The sequence below is a fragment of the Lissotriton vulgaris genome, chromosome 2_2 (genome assembly GCF_964263255.1).
Source record: "Lissotriton vulgaris chromosome 2_2, aLisVul1.2, whole genome shotgun sequence".
NCBI lineage: Eukaryota > Metazoa > Chordata > Amphibia > Caudata > Salamandridae > Lissotriton > Lissotriton vulgaris.
Genome location: NC_141688.1, coordinates 138,842,230 through 138,861,939, shown reverse-complemented (window position 1 = coordinate 138,861,939; position 19,710 = coordinate 138,842,230).

Sequence of the window (19,710 nt, the reverse complement as noted above, 5' to 3'; positions counted from 1 at the left end):
TGCACTTCTCTTGCCTCTTTCTGCACCTTTGTTGCTTCTTTCTGCACTTCCGTTTCATCTTTCTGCACCTGTCTTGCTTCTTTCTATAGCCTTCTTGCCTTCTTCTGTACCCTTATTCAGTCTTTCTACATCTCTCTTGTCTCTCTCTGCACCTCTCTCACTTCTTTCTGTACTCAAATGGGAAGTGCAAGCTGTCAAGTTTAAAGGTCTGCATGCTCTCATGACTGAGGTTTATGTCTACTTGTACATGTATTCTCACATGTGTTATGCATCTGAAGATGGTTGCTTAAAAAGCAGGTAGTTTCTCCTATAGGTGATCAAATTATCTCAGTTCTGCTCTGCCATTTGGTTGCACAGGCAGTCATATCTTACATCTGTAGGCATATAAAGCCCCTCAAATATACTTTTTAATACCCTTGCACCCTGTATTATGAGCAAAAAGAAATACATACGCCTCTTTGTACACACATTTACAGAGTATGTTGTTTGAAAAAGAGATATTCAAGTATTTGTATGTTTATTTTTATGAAACATGTCTTTAGGTAAAAGCACAGACACACTTATGCATACCTTCAGAATCGTGGTGAGACTTTCTACAGTGATATGGTTAGGATTGCAGCTTCACATTTGGTACAACTAACATTCAGAGCAATCGATGAATCGTGAACCTTCAAGAGAAAACTGAGGTTTAATCTTCTTGGGAGAAGGATTAGTGATTAGGGTACTTCATATAAGTCTGTTATAAGGTACATTCAAAGTAGGTCTCTTTCTGCACCTCTTTTGGTTCTTTCTGCACATCTCTTGCTTCCTTCTGCACCTTTCTTCCTCTTTCGGGACTTCTGTTGTCTCTTTCTGTATTTCTCTTGCTTCTTTCTGCACCGTTCTTCCTCTTTCTGTACCTCTCTTGCCTCTTTCTGCAATTTTCTTGCTTTTTCTCTGCACCGTTCTTCCTCTTTCTGCACATATCCTAACCATGTAGGCATAGTTAGAAATTAGCATTCAGAAAACTTTAGAAATTCACAGAAAAAAAACCCTGAGGTTTAAGGGACCTTATAGTTAGGGATTAGCATTTAAAAAACCTTATACATTTCCTGAGAAAACCACATGTTTCAGGGACATTATAGTTAGTTGGATATTTCACTTGTATAAAACCAGAGAAATATGGCTGTTATAGTTAGTAGAGCTAACAATAACTTGTGCCTCCACAATGCACTGCTGATGATGTCACATATTACATCACTCATGACATGGTCAGTGACATCACTCATGACATCACTGATAACATCTCAAATGACATCACTGATGATATCAGTGAAGACATCATTCACGTGATCATCTGATGCACCTCCTCACACCCTAATAAAACCTTTGATACACCCACTCTAAAATACAGACTACCAATATCGAAACCATAGGCAGACCAATAGCAGTTAGTACATACCCGCTCAGTGATTCAGACATCAACACACACATTCACTCACTAACCCATACAGTCACTCATACAATCATTCATCAATACAGTCAATGATATATCCACACATACACCCATATAGACACTCACACACTGCCACTCTCCCAAAGACTCATTCAAACACCTAGTCAGTCACCCAAACCACTAATTACACTGCCATTTGCTCACCTATACAGTTATAGACACACACCACCTCACTTATTCATACAGATAGTACCAGGTACGTACTCTCTTCAACAAATACTGAGATAAGCACACACTTATCCATGCAGTCACTGTCACAATCGCTCATTGTTACATATACTTACTACACCTCTCTTGTCTACTCCAACAATCACATATATTGCCTTTCACATATGTAGTTACTTCCACATATACCACTAAGACATTCATTCACTCACCAACACAGCTACACGTACACTCACACACCCATACAGTCGCTAACACGTGCACTCATAAACCCATACACCCAGTGAATCTACCACTCACACATTCATGCAGGGAGACACCCCCCCACCCACCCATACAGACACTCAGGCACCCATACAGGTACTCGGACAATTAATCATTAACCCATATAGACACTGCTGTTGCTACTCACCAATACATGGAGCCAATTACACACCAACTGACAGACTGATACAGACATTCACACAGATTAATCATTCACCCATGCATTCACTATGACACGTTTAATCACTCACTTATATAGTAAGTCACGCACCCACAAAATCACCCTTCAGACACTCAGCCTTCAATACACCTTGGCACACACACACACAGATATATATATATATATATATATATATATATATATATATATATATATATATATATAGATATATAGATATATCTATATATATATATATATATATATATATATATATATATATATATATATATATATATATATATATATATATATATATATATATATTCCGCTCCGTGGGATTGTATATATATAGATATTACCTACTGGCGGTCGCCAGTAGGTAGTTATAGTTAGGATTATTTTGTATAGGGAATTCGCAACATTCTATTAGGAATAACTTTGGCGCCGGTTGAGGAATCTGCCTGAAGTTTTCCTCAAATTTGCCTCGTGGCGCTCCGCTCCATCCCTGAAAGTTTGGGGGGATTCGTCAAGCGGGGGCGAGATAAAAGGGGGGTCCCAAAACGTGTTTTCCCCATGTTAATTTCCATAGGGCGGTTGAACTCACTTTTAGCCCGAACGGCTGAATGGATTTCCACCAAACTTGGCAAAATTGTAGGGACTGGTAGCCCGATGTGCCTTTGCTATGTCTCAAGATATGTGCTCCAGTTGATTTTGAGTAATTTAGGTTCAAAAAAATATATATATCTATAAGCTCGCCCCGGTAAGTGCACCGGGGCGCGCACCGGCGCGCTACGCGAGTTCACGAGCGGAGAGCTGATTGGCTCTCGGGTGTCTGTCAACATTCCAAACAGTCCGGAGCGGCCGCCATCTTGTGTCTCGGTAGGATCGAGACACAAGAGGTGGAAAAAACAAAGGGGGAAATGACCAAAAGGGGGCAGAGTAGACCCCCCCGACCCCCTAGGTTTGATGTGGGGCCCATAAAAGGGCCCCGCTGGGCAAAAAAAAAAAAAATTTTGTTTTGATTTGCGCGGGGGGAGCGCCCAGTATGCGCACCCTGGAGCGTACCGGGGAGCGTACCATGGGGAAAAAAGAGTGATAGAGTTTTTAAAAAATTTAGCTTTTTAAAAAAAAAATTATTTTTGTTGTTTTTTATTTTTTTTGATTTAAGTACCAACATGTAGGTAACAATGCAGAGTCTTAAATTGAATGTACACCGTCTCCTCTGTAGATATCTTGCATGTTGTTACAGAAGTTATTGTGGCAGAAACAGATCCTTTAAGCACTCCCTGAGAAGTCCTAGGGGATCATGGGTAGTCTATCCTGCTCCCTTATGATGAAAAAGAGATGTAAAATACACATTGGAGATAATATAGTGGGAGAAAGGAAGTAACTATGAACAAACTTACTATGTAACACAAAAAAGTTGCACAGTATACTATACGTCTCACTTTATATTATAATCATTTTGGTACTACTTTATGAATTACATATAAAAATGAATAATGTCTCAAACAATTTTTGATTATTAAATATACATTTATTCTTCTGATTTTTCTAAATTTAATAACACTTCCAACATTAGATTGTCTGGAATTTCCTCATAATTTTCATTGCATGATTTTATTTTTTCCAAACAGTCAATTAATTGTTGGTCCAGAGAGTCATCCATGAAATCCAAGTCATCTTTTTTTTCTTCTGGATTGTTCTCAACCTTTACTTCGAAAGAAATAATATTGGATTGTTCTTTTACTTCCATTTTCTTTCTGTAAATTGCATAAAAAATAACTATAACAGTAAAGTTAGGGTACTGTTGGGTTTAAGTTCAGACAGGTACTTCTGAGTTTTTAACAGTGAAGTAATTTTTGGGCAGTGTATGGTTTCAGGCAGGAAGTGCATGTGATGAAGCCTAAGTAAATTCATAATTATACCAGAGAAGTCTAACTCAATCCATAACTATAACAGAGAAGCCTATCTCAATCTATAACTATTACAGAGGGACGGTACATAACTATCAGAAAACGTTTTCCCAAATTAACTTAAAGTGCACAACATAGTTCCCCTTCCAAATTAACAACTTACCTTTGTCAAAGCAGTTGAGGTTTTCACTGAAAATCCTTTCCAAATGTACCTCAGGTAGTAATAGTCAAAATGGCTGTGTTTCCCTCTCATTTGTCATATATATTCATGCACATAACCAATCAAATGTCAGCACATAAAAGTACAAAATAAAAGTAACATTTTAATTGGTTGTAAATTCTAACACTTTCATATGTGTTTTTGTCATGTAATTTACCTCAGGATATTTAGACAGGGCTACAGCCTAAATGGCTCAATGGAATTCCACCAAATTTGGGGAAATAGTAGGGACTGGTATGTAGTAGGGCCTATTCTATAGTTGGTGAAAGTGTCTCCAGTGGTTTTTATGTAAATTAACTTCCCACATTTTTTGTGAGCGCTTACTGGTGCGCGCTCCGGTACACGCACCGGGAGCGCTAGGAGAGTCCGCCATTTTGTGTTTTGGTAGAATTGAGACACAAGACGGAGGACAAACAACGTTGGGAATGGGTAAAAGGGGGCTCGGTAGACACCCCCTAACCCTCTAGGTTTTCTGAGGGGAGTTTAGGAGGTACATATATGCCAAAAAAATATATATATATATTTTTTAATTTTGCGGGGGAGCACCCGGTACGCGCACCAGGGGGTGAACCGGGGAGCGTACTTTGGTGAGAAATAGTGATAAAAGTTAGAGTACGATAATCATTTTGAGTGATCAGAGGTAGGGTAGCCCTGAAAAGAGCTTTTGGGTTCTGTGGCTGATTTAGGTACCTACAAGTAGGTTCCAATGCACAGTTTTAAGTTCAGGAGGAATATTCTATTCCCCTCATCTGAGAAGTGCACACCATCTCCTCTGTAGATATCTTGCATGTTGTAACGAAAGTTATTGTTGTATATTAAACCCATTCCATAGTCTCTCATGTAAGCAGAAACAGATTTATTCACATGTTTCCGTGCTTTCTCAAATTGTGGACAAAATTGGTTGGACCACTTCCATTTCTGTCTTTGACATATATTGAAATATACCAAGGCAGTTTGTGGAAAAAGTCCCATCAATTGACCAAAGGTGTCCTTTAAAAGCATTTCCAGACCTACCCCAGTCAAAGTGCTCAAGTAATTTCCACCACAGTGCACAATTAAGAGGTCAGGGTGTGGCAGATGCAAAAATGTTTTCACTAATGATATCAATTGGTGACATCTCAATCCTCTCTGGCCCATCCACTTGATGTCCACATTTGGTAAATCAAGGTTGTGAAAATTTCTGATAGCTGCATACCTTTGAGCCCAGTGGGTGTAGCTATGTCCAATAATCCAGAAAGAATACATGGTGAGAGAAGGTTCTGGTGCAGTCAGATGAAGTGTGGGAATGAAATGGCAGTTGGAACAGTAGGAGTTTACAAAAAAATAACTGTGGAGTTTCACTGCTCTTGAATCACAAGCAATGATTGATGGATTCAGATAGTTGAAAACTGAAAGTTAGGGTGCATGGTTGTGTTCTGTGAAAGAAGCTATTTGAATGGTTAAGAAAAAGTCATTTAAAGAAACATTGCACTGGATAAGCTGGTGTATTAAGAGGTCAAACATCCTTGCTGAGTTCATTTGCAACATTGTAGAATCAACTTTTGAACCTGAGAGTTCAGTGAGGAGGGAGTTGCTATGGTAACAGGTAGAAAGGGCTGAGAGGGGAAGGTTGTTGGTTTGAAAATAGTGAGGGAAGAGTTTTAATTAGTTGATATGAGGCATATGTGTGTAGAATTGGAGGTTTTCTGTGCCAGTCATGGTTGCAGTGTCTGGAGTGCATACCTTTTGCTCTGACAAAGAAAAATTGGTGTGTGTCTGTCTGACACTGTTCTCAATCTCCCAAAGCATGTGTAAGGTGAGTAATGATTAATTTAATTTAGATAGAGACTTGTATGCTCTATGGAGAAGATTTGGAAGCATATTGTGGTTTTTTAATGTTGCTTTGTGTCATGTTTTTTGATAATGCTTGGTAAAAAGATTTTGCTGCATAGAGGAATTGTCTTTTGTGAAATAGTGAGGTTTCAGTAGTGAAATTGAATTCTTGTACATAGGACCTGTGCTGTGTTTCTTAAATGTGATGTGAAAAACGATTTTGGGGAAAAAGGATGGCTTTTACATTTTTGAGAAGGAATAAATATTGTCTGTATGATTAAATAAATATATTTGAACCTTTCACAATGATGTCACCTGCGTTACCACAGATTAGGAAGCAGATTGAGCTTATTTCTTTTTGGTTTGAATCATGTTTTTTGATAACGCTTAGTAAAAAGATTTTGCTGCATAGAGGAATTGTATTATGTAAAATTGAGTAGTTTCAGTAGTGACATGGAATGCTTGTACATAGGACTTGTGCTGGGTTTCTAAAATGTTATTAAAAAACGATTTTGGGGTAAATGAATGGCTTTTATATTTTTGAGAAGGAATAAATAGTGTCTGCCTGATTAAATAAATATATTTGAACCTTTCACAATGATGTTACCTGCGTTACCTCAGATTAGGAATCAGATTGAGCTTCTTTCTTGTTGGTTTGTGTCATGTTTTTTGATAATGCTTGGTAAAAAGATGTTGCTGCATAGAGGAATTGTATTATGTAAAATTGAGAAGTTTCAGTACTGACATGGTATGCTTGTACATAGGACCTGTGCTGTGTTTCTAAAATGTAATTTAAAAACGATTTTGGGGTAAATGAATGGCTTTTATATTTTTGAGAAGGAATAAATAGTGTCTGCCTCATTAAATAAATATATTTGAATCTTTCACAATGATGTCACCTGCGTTACCTCAGATTAGGAAGCAGATTGAGCTTCTTTCTTGTTGTTTTGTGTCATGTTTTTTGATAATGCTTGATATGAACATATGCAAGATAGAGGAATTGTATTTTGTGAAATAGTGAGGTGTCGGTAGTGGAATGGAATGCTTGTTCATAGGACCTGCGCTGTGTTTCTAAAATGTTATTTAAAAAAACGATTTTGGGGTAAATGAATGGCTTTTACATTTTTGAGAAGGAATAAATAGTGTCTGCAAGATTAAATAAATATATGTGAACCTTTTAGAATGATGTCACCTGCGTTACCTCAGATTAGGAAGCAGATTGAGGTTCTTTCTTGTTGGTTTGTGGCATGTTTTTTGGAAATGCTTGATATCACAATATGCAAGATAGAGGAATTGTCTTTTGTGAAATAGTGAGGTTTCAGTAGTGAAATTGAATGCTTGTACATAGGACCTGTGCTGTGTTTCTTAAATGTGATGCGAAAAACGATTTTGGGGAAATGGCTGGCTTTTACATTTTTGAGAAGGAATAAATAGTGTCTGTATGATTAAATAAATATATTTGAATCTTTCACAATGATGTCACCTGTGTTTCGTCAGATTAGGAAGTAGATTGTGCAGATGAGGTGAGGCCTGTCCAGGGGTGTCGATGAGGTGAGGCCTGTCCAGGGGTGCAGATGAGGTGAGGCCTGTTCAGGGTTGCAGATGCGGTGATGCTTGTACAGGGGTGCAGAGGAGGCGAGGCCTGTGTTCAAGAGTGTAGTGGGAGAGAGGCCTGTCCAGGGGTGCAAAAGAGGTGAGGCCTGTGTCTAAGAGTGCAGTGGGGGAGAGGCTTCATGAAGTCCAGTCCACTGCACTCTTAGACACAGTCCTCACCACCTCTGCTCCCCTGGACAGGTCTCACCTCCTCTGCGCTTCTGGACAGGCCTCACCTCATCTACATCCTTGGACAAGCCTCTCCCACACTACACTCTTGATCAAAGGCATCACCTCTTCTACAACCTTGAACAGGACTGATCTCCTCTGACCGCTGGACAGGCCTCACCTCCTCTGCACCCCTGGACATGCCTCACCTCATCTGCACAATCTGCTTCCTAATCTGAGGAAACACAGGTGAAACATGCAATCATGTAGACACTATCTAAACCTTGTGAATAATGTAAAACCAATTCATGTGCTCTAAATCAATTTTTAAATAACATTTAAAAAACAGAGCACAGGTCATATGCACAAGCATTTCATTACACTACTGAAATCTCACTTTTTTACAAAATACAATTCCTCTATGCACTAACATTTCTTTACCAAGTATTATCAAGAAATATGACACAAAGGAAGAATAAAAAAGCTTAATGTGCTTCCTAATCTTAGGAAACACAGCTGACATGTTTGTGAAAAGTGCAAATATATTTATTTAATCATGCAGACACTTTCTAATGCTTCTGAAAAATGCTAAAGCCATTCATTTGCCCCTTAATCATTTTTAAGTTAACATTCAGAAAAACTGAGCACAGGTCACATGTACAAGCATTCCATTTCACTACTGAAACCTCAGTTTTTTACAAAATACAATTCCCCTATGCAGCAAAAAAAATTTATCAAGCATTAACAAAAAACTTAACAGAAAGCAACAATAAAAAAACACAATCTGATTCCTAATCTAAGGAAATACACCTGGCATGATTGCGAAAGGTGCAGAGGAGGTGAGGAAAGCCCAAATGGCTTTCATGATTGTGAAAGGTGCTGAGGAGGTGAGGCCTGTGTCTAAGAGTGCAGTGGGGGAGAGGCTTTATGAAGTCCTGTCCACTGCACTCTTGGACACAGGCCTCACCTCCTCTGTTCCCCTGGACAGGCATCACCTCATCTGCACTCCTGGTCAGGCCTCACCTCATCTGCACCCTGTTACCATCAATTATACCCAATACATTGAGGCCTGTACTGGGGGCACAGAGGAGGTGAGGCTTGCCCAAGGGTCAGAGGAGGTGAGTCCTGTCCATTGCACTATTGGACACAAGCCTCACCTCCTCTGCACCCCTGGACAGGCCTCACCTCATCTGCACAATCTGTTTACTAATCTGAGGAAACACAGGTGACATGATTGTGAAATGTGCTATTATATTTTTTTATCATGCAGATACTATCTAATCCTTGTCAATAATGTAAAACCAATTCATGTCCCAGAAATCTTTTTTTAAATAACATTAAAAAAAACAGAGCACAGGTCATATGTACAAGCATTTTATTACACTACTGAAACCTCACTTATTTTCAAAATACAATTCCTTTATGCATCAACATTTCCTTACCAAGCATTATTATTATTTTTCAACCTGTCCCCTTGTAACACCCTCTCTCTGAATTATTCCTTTTTACATCCTGACTCTGTGTTACACTCTCTTACACTCTCTCTTTGACTTACTTTCTCTTAAACCCTGTCTCTGATTTATTCCCTCTCTCTTTTTTACAGCAATTTCTAAATCATACTCTCTCTTAAATCCTCTTCCTGATTTACTCCGTCTTACAACATTTCTCTTTGTAACATTCTCTCCCTGTCTTACTCCCTATTACACCTTTTGTCTGTTTTACACCCTCTCTCCCTCTTTCAGACTTTTTTATTCTCTTCCTCTCTTCCTGTTACATCCTCTGTCTGACCTGCTTCTTGTTATATCCTCTCTCTGATTTACTTCCTCTTACACCCTCTCTCAAACTTACTCTCTCTCTCTCCCTTTTACAGGCTCTCTCTGTTTTAGTCTCTTTTGCATCCTCTTCCCTTCTAACAACCTGTCTCTGTCTTTCATCCTCTTACACCCTTTCTCTGTTTTACACCCTGCTACACCCTTTTTCTGACTTACTCTTTTTCTCCCTTTCTTTGACTTACTCCCTCTCCCTATTACATCCTTTCTCTGTCTTACAACATATTATACACTCTCCCTGTCTTACTCCTTCTCTATGTTTTACTCCCTCTACCTGTTTCTTTGTCTGACTCTCTCTGTCTCTTTGTGTTACTCCCTCTAGCTGTTTTTCTCTGTCTTACTCCGAGTTATATAGTTGCTGTGGTATAAACTTAGATATGTTGTAAACTAATGTTTATATCATTTGCTTATTGTCGTTGCTTTGTTGTTTGCTAATAGTGGTCTATAATGTGTTATTTTTTTCTTTAGCACAGATTAAAATCAACGTTTCAAAATAAGGAAATATGCCCTCAAGGCAGAGGAGAAGGAAAGATGCCATACGGAAAAAATCAAAAACAGCAACGGAATTAAAGCACTCCCCTACAACAAGTACTTCAAAAAACACACAAAAAGCTCCTGGTAAGACAACTAAGTCTTTTTTTCGGAACATATGTAGAGCAAAAAAAATGTTAATGGGAATGTGAATATACAGAAGGAGAGAGCAAATTTGAAAAGGATGGAGAGGCCCCCCAAAAATGTTACTACTGGAGCAGGAGTGAACAGTATGTATAGCAATAGAAGGCAAAACCAATTTAGGAACATTCGTAGATGAATGTTTCGCAATAGGGTAGTTTTAAATTTGTTAAAAAATGTTAAGAAAGGTAAACAGAGAGCTGCTTTTTACAAGAAAAAGAAACGTGTAGAGAAGATTGTTGATCAGGCTTTTGAAGTTAAGAAAAAATGATTTATTTTAGTAATCAATAGAATTAGGATACTTAACAAGGCAATTGATGTTTTCAAATCGAACAGTAGATGGAAAAGAATAATTAATCAGACTCATTTTTGTGAAGTTTTTTTTGGAGAATGGATGCATAGTTCAAGTTCTGAGCAATTTTTCAATGAGGAGAGATACTTCCAGGAGAATGTTTTGGTGCATGCAGTTGACACCAGTGGTCGAGCATATGAGGTGAAAGACGGTTGTCCGATGGAAAAAGAGAAACTTGTGTCTAGAGATGCAGAAGAGGTGTTAGCTGATGAAGTTTTAGGGAGAGGTACTAAGGGTCCAGTGTACACATGGAAGTGTAGTAGTATTTGTAGTGTGCGAAGAGGATTCAATCGATTTGCTTCGTAATTTCTTACGTATATATAGTAAGAAAAGTCTAAAATAGAAAATGAAGATGTTGCAAGACTTAGGGGCAGATGTATCATCCATTTTTTTTGTCGCAAACGCTGCGATTCGGAAAATAGCAGCGTTTGCGACAAAAAAAACTGGATTTGGAATGTATCATTCAAAAAGCCTCGCAATATTAAGGAATCGCAAATTTAGCGATTCCTTAACATTGCGAGGCTTTTAAGAAATGGCAAATTGCGATTTAATATTTGAAATGTATCAAGCATTTCAGTGTTGCGATTTTTGACTAAGAATTCGCAAATTACCATCAACTTGTAGTTGGTGGTAACTTGCAAATTCTTTTCAAAAAGCACTTTTTTTAATTCTAAAGGTGCCATATGACGCTCATACATGCCCTTAGGGCATGTATGTGCGCCATATGCGTACACATATCAAATTCAGGGGTGCAGCAGGGTGTCCTTAAGACACCCTTGCACCCTTGAAATTATTCTCAATTTGCGATTAGCTAATTGCTAATCGCAAATTGAGTATAATTTTACATTCATTCCTATGGGCCTCCTGGCCCATAGAAATGAATGGGAAATTATTCCTTAATTGCGATTAGCAATTTGCTAATCGCAATTAAGGAATTCTAAGGAATCGCTAATAAATAGCGAAATTCTACATACATACCACTTTGCACTTCTCAAATAGCGATTCCTTAACAATCACTATTTGAGAAGTGCAAAATGGTATCTTGATACATCTGCCCCTAGGATCCTTGCAGAGTGAGAGAAAACACAGGTTTGCATGGGCATTCACTGGCTTGTCTTTCTAGAAAAGTATGAGTGTTTTTCATCATTTTAGGATGTTAGCAGTGCATCATAATAAAGTGAGGAAATTAGTGAGAAGGTTGTATTATGCAAAAAGTCCAGCAATTAAGCTTAAACAGTTAAACAGTGCTTTTTGCATGGATCTGAATTAGATGTGAAGAGCATTTGTGAAGAAATTGAGTTTTGTTATTTTGGGGACAAAGAGGACAGTGTAGAAATTGATATAGTAATAGAAGGTAATGTGGAAGACAATGTACAGATTTCAAGTACAGAAAAGTTTGACGAGGAAATCACCTAGTTTAAGGTGAAATCAAGTGAAAGGCCTAATTTTACTTGTGTGTGTTGTCGACAGACTCATTATAAGATTCAGACTAGGTTAGTTGATTTATATGCAAAAAGTGAAATGGAAAATAATAGTGAATGGAAGGATTTTGTAACTTATTTGTTGGTGGAGAATTCTTTTAATTTGAGTTCTGATCAGCGTATTTGTAATTATTGTTTTAAAAAATTAAATGAAAACAGAATGCCTGCTAGAGCTGTTCATAATGATCTTGAGTTGGTAGACATTCCTTCTGAATTTATGGATTTAAATACTTATGAATCTATTTTGATTCAATGTGTCCATCCTTTTCAGGCTATTGTTCGCATGGAGCCTAAGATAGGGAAATTGCCTCCTTCAGATTTACAAAGAGGATTAAAGGGAAGAGTTGTTTATTTGCCTCTAGATTTCAAGAAAAATATTGATACAATTGGTGTAGAAAGAGTAGAAGAGGAACCTCTGGTTATTCTAGTTATTGGGGTTCCGACAAAGAGTAAGAAAATCTGGCAAGATTTAGTGGATGTTAGGAAAGTCAAAAAGGCAACGTTGTATTTGGTCAAAAACAATGAGTACTACAAACATGTATGTGTTGGAGCAGAGGAAACAGCTACAGAAGAAGACAGTGATTGTTCAGCCGGCCAAATTGAAAAAGTTGATGTGTCTAGAAGTGAAGAAATATATGAACATTATACTGTTCATCCTTTGCATTCCAAAGAAGTAATGGGGAATGCAATTGACTTGTTTCAAATGAAAGCAGAAAAAGGAAGTCCCATTAGTGTATGGGAAGAAAGTTTGGAAGCTCGTTGTTTTCCACAGTTATTTCCAACAGGTGGAGGTGATCGATATGACGATCGACCAGTTCAAATTCCTGCAGCTGAATACTGGACTTTAAGATTATATGCTGAAGATCCGAGGTTTCGTCAATGCATTCCGTATTTGTTTCATCTACTGTATGAAAGTGACTTGTCTGGGCTTTCTTATGCAGTGAACCATATACTGAAAAGTGGAGCACATCTGCAAAATGTTTCAGCGAGGGACTTTATGGAGAAAGTCAATCTGCAAGACAGTATTTTGGAATCTCAGCTAATCAATCTCATGGCATGTCAGCGTGGTACAAACGAGTATTGGTTCCGTCGTCATGGGGAATTGAAATGTATGCTAAGAACCTTAGGAACTCCTACATGAGAGCCTCCTACCTTTAATATGTGGCTTAGCCGTTTCATAGCTATCTATAAACAAGAAATCTCAATATATGCCACAAGAGGTAGGAAAATGAGAGCAATAGGAAAACAGATATGGGAACCTATTACCAGGTGGTATAATGAAGAAAGGGGAAACCAGATATAGGGCCTTTGATTGATTCTGATTTTGATACTATCTTCCCTTTCTTTTCCATTTTCTTTTCTTATCTTTCTTTTCTGTATTCTTTTTCTTAATCGTTATATTTTTCCCTGAGGTAGAACTTTGTTTATTTATATCTGTGTATTTACCTTGTAATCCATGTATACCGTATCATTCCATATTGTCTATCCTGTATACTTATGTTCCAAGTTTTGAATTTGCCAATAATAAAAAAAAAAGAAAAAAAAAAAAAAGAGAAATAAAGAAAAAAAAAAAAAAAAAAAAAGGAACTCCTACATGGTTCCTCAGTCTTAGCTGTGCTGAGTATGCATGGGACGACTTACTTCAATTTCTACGAGAGGCAAATGGAAACATGCAAAATATAGAATTCAAAACACCTGGAGAACTATGTTCTTTAGATCCAGTGAATGTATGCAGATATTTCAATCATAGATTTGAAGCTATGATGTCTTTTATTACCAACAAAAAAAATCCTCACCTTGGAGAGGTTTTGGATTTCTTTTGGAGAAAGGAGTATCAAGCGAGAGGTGCTCCTCACATATATATGTTGTTATGGATTAAAGATGCACCCAAATTTGGAACTGATTCAGATGACACAGTTTAAGGCAACAAGTTTTACGGTTTCAATCCCATCGTTGTGGAAAGTACTGTCGTCGAAAATTCAGAAACAAGCACAAGTTCTACACAAAATGTCATTTCGGGTTTCCACGACCAGTGATTTCTAAAGGAAGAGTAAATAATTTGATGTCTTCTCTGCGACATACTGTGACGAGGAAATCACCAAAAAATACATACAATTTAAAATGAAACGAAGAGTCCAAGTACATTAACGACTACAACCCAGTGATTTTGTCCATGTGGAATGCAAACATGGATATTCAGTTCGTTGCTGACAACTCTATTGCTGTGGCTCGATATGTGACGTCTTACATCACAAAAAAAGAAAAGACAGAACTGAAGGAAATGTAAGAGGACATTTCACATGAAAAGAGTATAAGTAAAAAATTATACAGTTTCAGTCTGAAGATGTTGTCGCATCGAGAAATTGGAGCATATGAATGTTCTGATCGGTTATCATCAGCAAGTCTCTATACCAAGTTTTGAAATCTGTACAAGAAATTGAGTATTTGGCGGAGAAAGAACCAAACAGTACAGATATTTTGAAGACAAACATGTTGGATACATACTATCCAAATAGAAGTAGTCATCTTGAGAACACTTGTTTGTATGAAGTTCTGCAAAACTATAGTTATAAGAGGAACATCACAGAAGATATCAATAATGGAAAATATGCTGTCATTGGGTATGAAGGATGTCTAGTGAAGCAGAGAAAAGGCTATTTGATTAATCATTGAAAATTGAGTTACGAATCTCCAGACAAAAGGGAATTTTACTATTTAGCTCTTTTGCAACTCTTTAAGCCATGGCGTACAGAAGAGGAACTACTTGGAGATTTTCTCTGTTACGAAGATTCTTTTAATGCAACCAAGGATACCATAGAATGTCCTGTTTTTCCAAATGATCTGCAAATGTTGAATGAAGAAATAGAGCAAGAAGCCACAATTGCTGCAGAGATTGATAGAGACAGTTCTCAAGACAGTCAGAGTTCTACTTCATTGAGTCAGGATCCACTAGGAGGACCAATTATCCAAAATGAAGCTGCCACTGCCATGGATGAGGTGGAAAGAGCTATGGAACAAGCTCAAGAGGATGTAGTTAACTTGGAAGATTTGGTGAAACAACTAAACGTTGAGCAGAAACAGATATATGACGAAGTCACAGAACAGATTGAACATGGATTCAGTCATGAGAAAAAAGAGTGCTCATGTACATCATTTAAGCCTGTCCGACTGTACGTAAGTGGAGAAGCGGGAACTGGAAAAAGTTTTCTGATTAAAGCAATTGCAACTTATCTGCAGAAAAGGACTGAATCACCGTTGTCTTGTGTTGTAACCGCTCCAACTGGACTGGCAGCACATAACATTAAAGTGATTACTCTACATCGTTCACTGATGCTACCAGTTGAGCATGATAATAAATTGCAATACAACAAGCTATCTGGAGATGTGTGTTCTGAAGTTTCCAGAGTCCTGAAGAAAATGAAACTTCTTATCATTGATGAAGTAAGCATGGTCTCAAATCTAATGCTTGCTTTTGTGCATTTGAAAATGCAAGAAATTCTTAGAATGATGTGTTATTTGGAGGGAATTATTGTTTTTGGAGATTTACTGCAGTTGACTCTAGTAAAAGGACAACCAGTGTTTAAAATGCTCACACATGAAGATACCAGGAAGTCCCTAGGAAGCATTGGAAACGTTACTATATGGTTACATTTCAAATATGCAGAACTGCTTCAAAATATGCGACAGGCAAAGGATGAAGATTATAAAAATATTCTACAAGATGTAAGAATCGGAAAACTAAGTGAGCATGGGAAAGAAGCTTTACATGCACAATTAATTTCAAATTTGTATCCAAATGAAAACATTCTTCCAGAGAATATTTTTAAGAAAATTACTGAGAACAAATCTGGGATATGTTTGATGCCAACTCTGCAAGAATGTTCCATCTTCAACAACAAAATGTTAAAGTTAGAACATGAAGAGATTGTGAAACTGAAAGCTATAGATAAAATAGAGCATATGGGAGCAACAATTATTTTGTCAGAAAATTTGAAATCAAAATTGGATTCATTAGAGAAGAGTATATCTAAAACAGCTGGTTTTGAAAAGACTCTGAATGTGTGTTTAAATTGTCGTAGCATTTTGAGGAGGAATTTAAATGTTGAAAGAGGTCTGGTAAATGGAGCAATGGGTCATGTTGTTGATTTTGTGAATTATAGAAATAGAGATGGAATTGAATTTTAAAAAATTAAATTTGATGGCATTGAGCAAATACAACAAATCAGTTGTTGTTCTGCTAGATTTTTGCTTGTAAAAGACTTATATGTTCGCCGAAAACAGTTTCCTGTTTTTTTGGCATATGCGGTGACAATTCATACATCTCACGGTTTAAGTGTAGATAGTGCTTTGGTGAACATTGGAAGTTCTGTGTTTAAAGAGGGTATGGCATATGTGGCATTATCACGAGTCAGAACTTTATCAGGATTGTACTTGATTAAGTGTGATGAGACTAAGGGTGGGCGTAAAATCCGTTTCGCGGGCAAATTTGTGGATTTTCCGCGATTTCGCAATCCGCGAATCTCGTGAAATCACGGTAAAATCCGCTAATCAGCGGGGACGAATTTTCAGCCAAGCAAGGGTTACAGCAGCAGGTGCAAAAGTTGAACCTAATTTCTTTGTAACCTTTTACAAAAGGGGTACAAACAAATTAACTTCAACTTGGACGCCTGCTGCTAATTGCTTCCTGGCGCCTCGTTGCCTACTTGCAACTATTCTCTGACCCTGCTCTGACCCTTGAAGCAGGGTCAGAGAATAGTTGCAAGTAGGCAACGAGGCACCTGTCCAAGGAATTAAACCTCATCCGGAAGCACTTACAGATATAAAAAACAGGAAGAAGGGAGAGGATGGCAAATACACCCATTTTGAGTTGTCAGGAGGGGTTAAACTAAAAGAGACCTTTACAGCACACTTTTCATATGCATTTTGCTAAAAATAAAAAGCTGTATATTCTGTAGGGGCAACTCAGGAATCTGGCCCTTCAGAGATCCGGCCTCTCTTTCTTTCTCTCGTTCTCTCTCTCCCTGTCTCTTTCCCTCTCTTTCTCTCTCTTTCTATCTATCTATCTATCTATCTATCTATCTATCTATCTATCTATCTATCTATCTATCTATCTATCTATCTATCTATCTATCTCTCTCTCCCTCTCCCATAAACGATTGCATGGGTAACTTCGCTATGCAAGCGGCTCGCGAAGACGCAAAAATCTCCGCGAACACGCAAAAAACCCAGCGAACACGCAAAAACCCCTGCGAACACGCAAAAAAACAAAAATCCGCAAATTCGCACAAATTCACGAATTTTGCAGATCGCGAATTCGTAAATCCGCAAATTCGCGGATCGCGAATTCGCAAAATTTGCCCATGCTTAGATGAGACAAAGATTTGTGCAGATCTAGATTGTGTTAAAGAATACAATAGGTTAAGAAGAGAGTATGCTCCACATTTGCCTCAATATCCTCTGTTTGAAAAACGTGTGGTAGGCCGAAAAAGAAGAAATGAGAATAATTGCAGTGAGGTAGTAGCAAAAAGACAAAAAGTAGATGAAACTGTAATTGTAAGCAGAAAGAAAAAGGATTCTGTTGAAGATGTTGTTGGATTTCAGTTTGAAAACAGTTCTGGTGTCAACTGCTATGCTAATGTAGTGGTTAATGTTGTTTTTTTTCTTCAAACTTTACAAGAACAGATTGTTGAAAATCGGGATCAAAGATTCTGCGGTGTATTGAATTCTGTGTTTGAGAAATGTAGCAGTGATAGAGCAAAAATAGAAAGTGTTTCAGAAATTTGAAATCTTTTAGACATATGTTCTGGTCAAAAAAAAAATTCACAGAACCTTCAGCAGGATTGTCAGGAATTTTTAATGTATATGTTTGGTGTTTTGGAAGATGAAGGTGTAGATGTAGAAAATCTTTTTCGCCTTTCTTATCAATGGCAGCATGACTGCGATAATTGTACTTTATCAAGTACTACTAGAATAGACACTGAAAGATTTATATATTTGACTTTACCAGACTGCAAATCAGTGTCTTTTAATAATCTAGTTAAAGCAGCTGATCATAATATGGTGTGTACCCAATGTAAGTGTCCAATGCTGTCCACAATATTTATACAAACTTATGGTCAGTATGTCATTTTAATGTTCCAACGATGTAGACCTGATGGAACTAAATTGACAACTTCTATTAAAACTTTTGCGGCTTCTCAGTTATCAATTTCAAGAAGAACCTTTGCAATTGTAGCTATTATTATCATGACGGTCCTTCGACAACATCAGGGCATTATACAGCTTATTTAAAATGTCGAAAAGGTTGGACTTACTGTAATGATACTCATTCGACTTTCAAACAATGTTTGCCTTTTGACTTAAAAAATTCTTACCTAGTGTTTTTAGAACCAAAATTTAAGTAAAGGTAATTGGCCTATGAAGACGGAAGCAGTTAATAAAAGTTAGTCTACTGTTTAAAATTATATTGTTAGTAAAAGTGATCAACATAATATAAAAAATCAAGTTCTCATATAGGTACTGTAAGTGGATCTCATAGTAAGTGATATCAGTATTATAGGAAATGTTGAACATGAGTGATCCAGGGATGGGAATATGAATATTTAAACATTGTGAAAATGTTGTATGAGCTTTTCTTTCAGAACATCGTGTAAACGGTAATTTCAGAGTTTGATTTGAGTCATTTGAAAACATACTGATATATCTGACACTATTTGTCCGTAAGGAAAGGTGAAGGAATGAGCAAAGAGTCATGACTTAACACAAGGAGGAAATGAAAACATTGAGATATATTTCAGATGTTCTTGGAGCTTTTTTTATAGAAAGTCGATGAAATGGAAGTTTTAGAGAACAGCAGAGTATTTTCCAACGAAAAGGACCTTCACGATCTACTATTTGGCCTCAAGGAAAAGTAAGTGAATCAAAGATTAGTGTACATATGTTATTTGTAAGTTTATATGTTTTTTTTTAAACACAATCTTTTAGATTGTGTTTTTTTCCCGCTGTCATATGATGAATAGTTTGAACTCACTGTTTTTAGTGAAATTCAATATATTCTGAGAACAGCAAAAATAAACTATCTAACATGTTGTACAAGTTATTCTATAGTTTGTATTTTGTAATTTATATTTTATTCTCATTGTCTCACACTCACTTTCCTTTTTCCACCCTCTTTCAGCTCTCTCTACTCACTCACACTGCCTTTCTCTCACTCTGTTTCATCCCCGTTCCTTTACTCCACTTCTTTCACAACCCCTCAATCCCATTTCAACTGTCTGCATCCCCTCTCTCCCTTGCACCACTTTTCAGCTTTCAGTCTCTCTGCTTTACTTCCCTTTTCCGTCTTTTCCTTCTTTGCTCTTTTACTAATTCCTCTTTACTCACTCACCTCTTTTGTCGCACTCTGTCACTATAACTCCCCCATTCTCCCTCACTTATCTTTCTTTGCTTCTTTCTTTTGTCCTCTTTTTTCGTTTACTACCTCTATGTCCTCAGTCCCTCACTCTCCTTGTGTTATGCTCACTTGTGTTTTATCTACCTTCTATCATTTCTCTTACAACAACTTCACTGCTCCTCTCTCATCA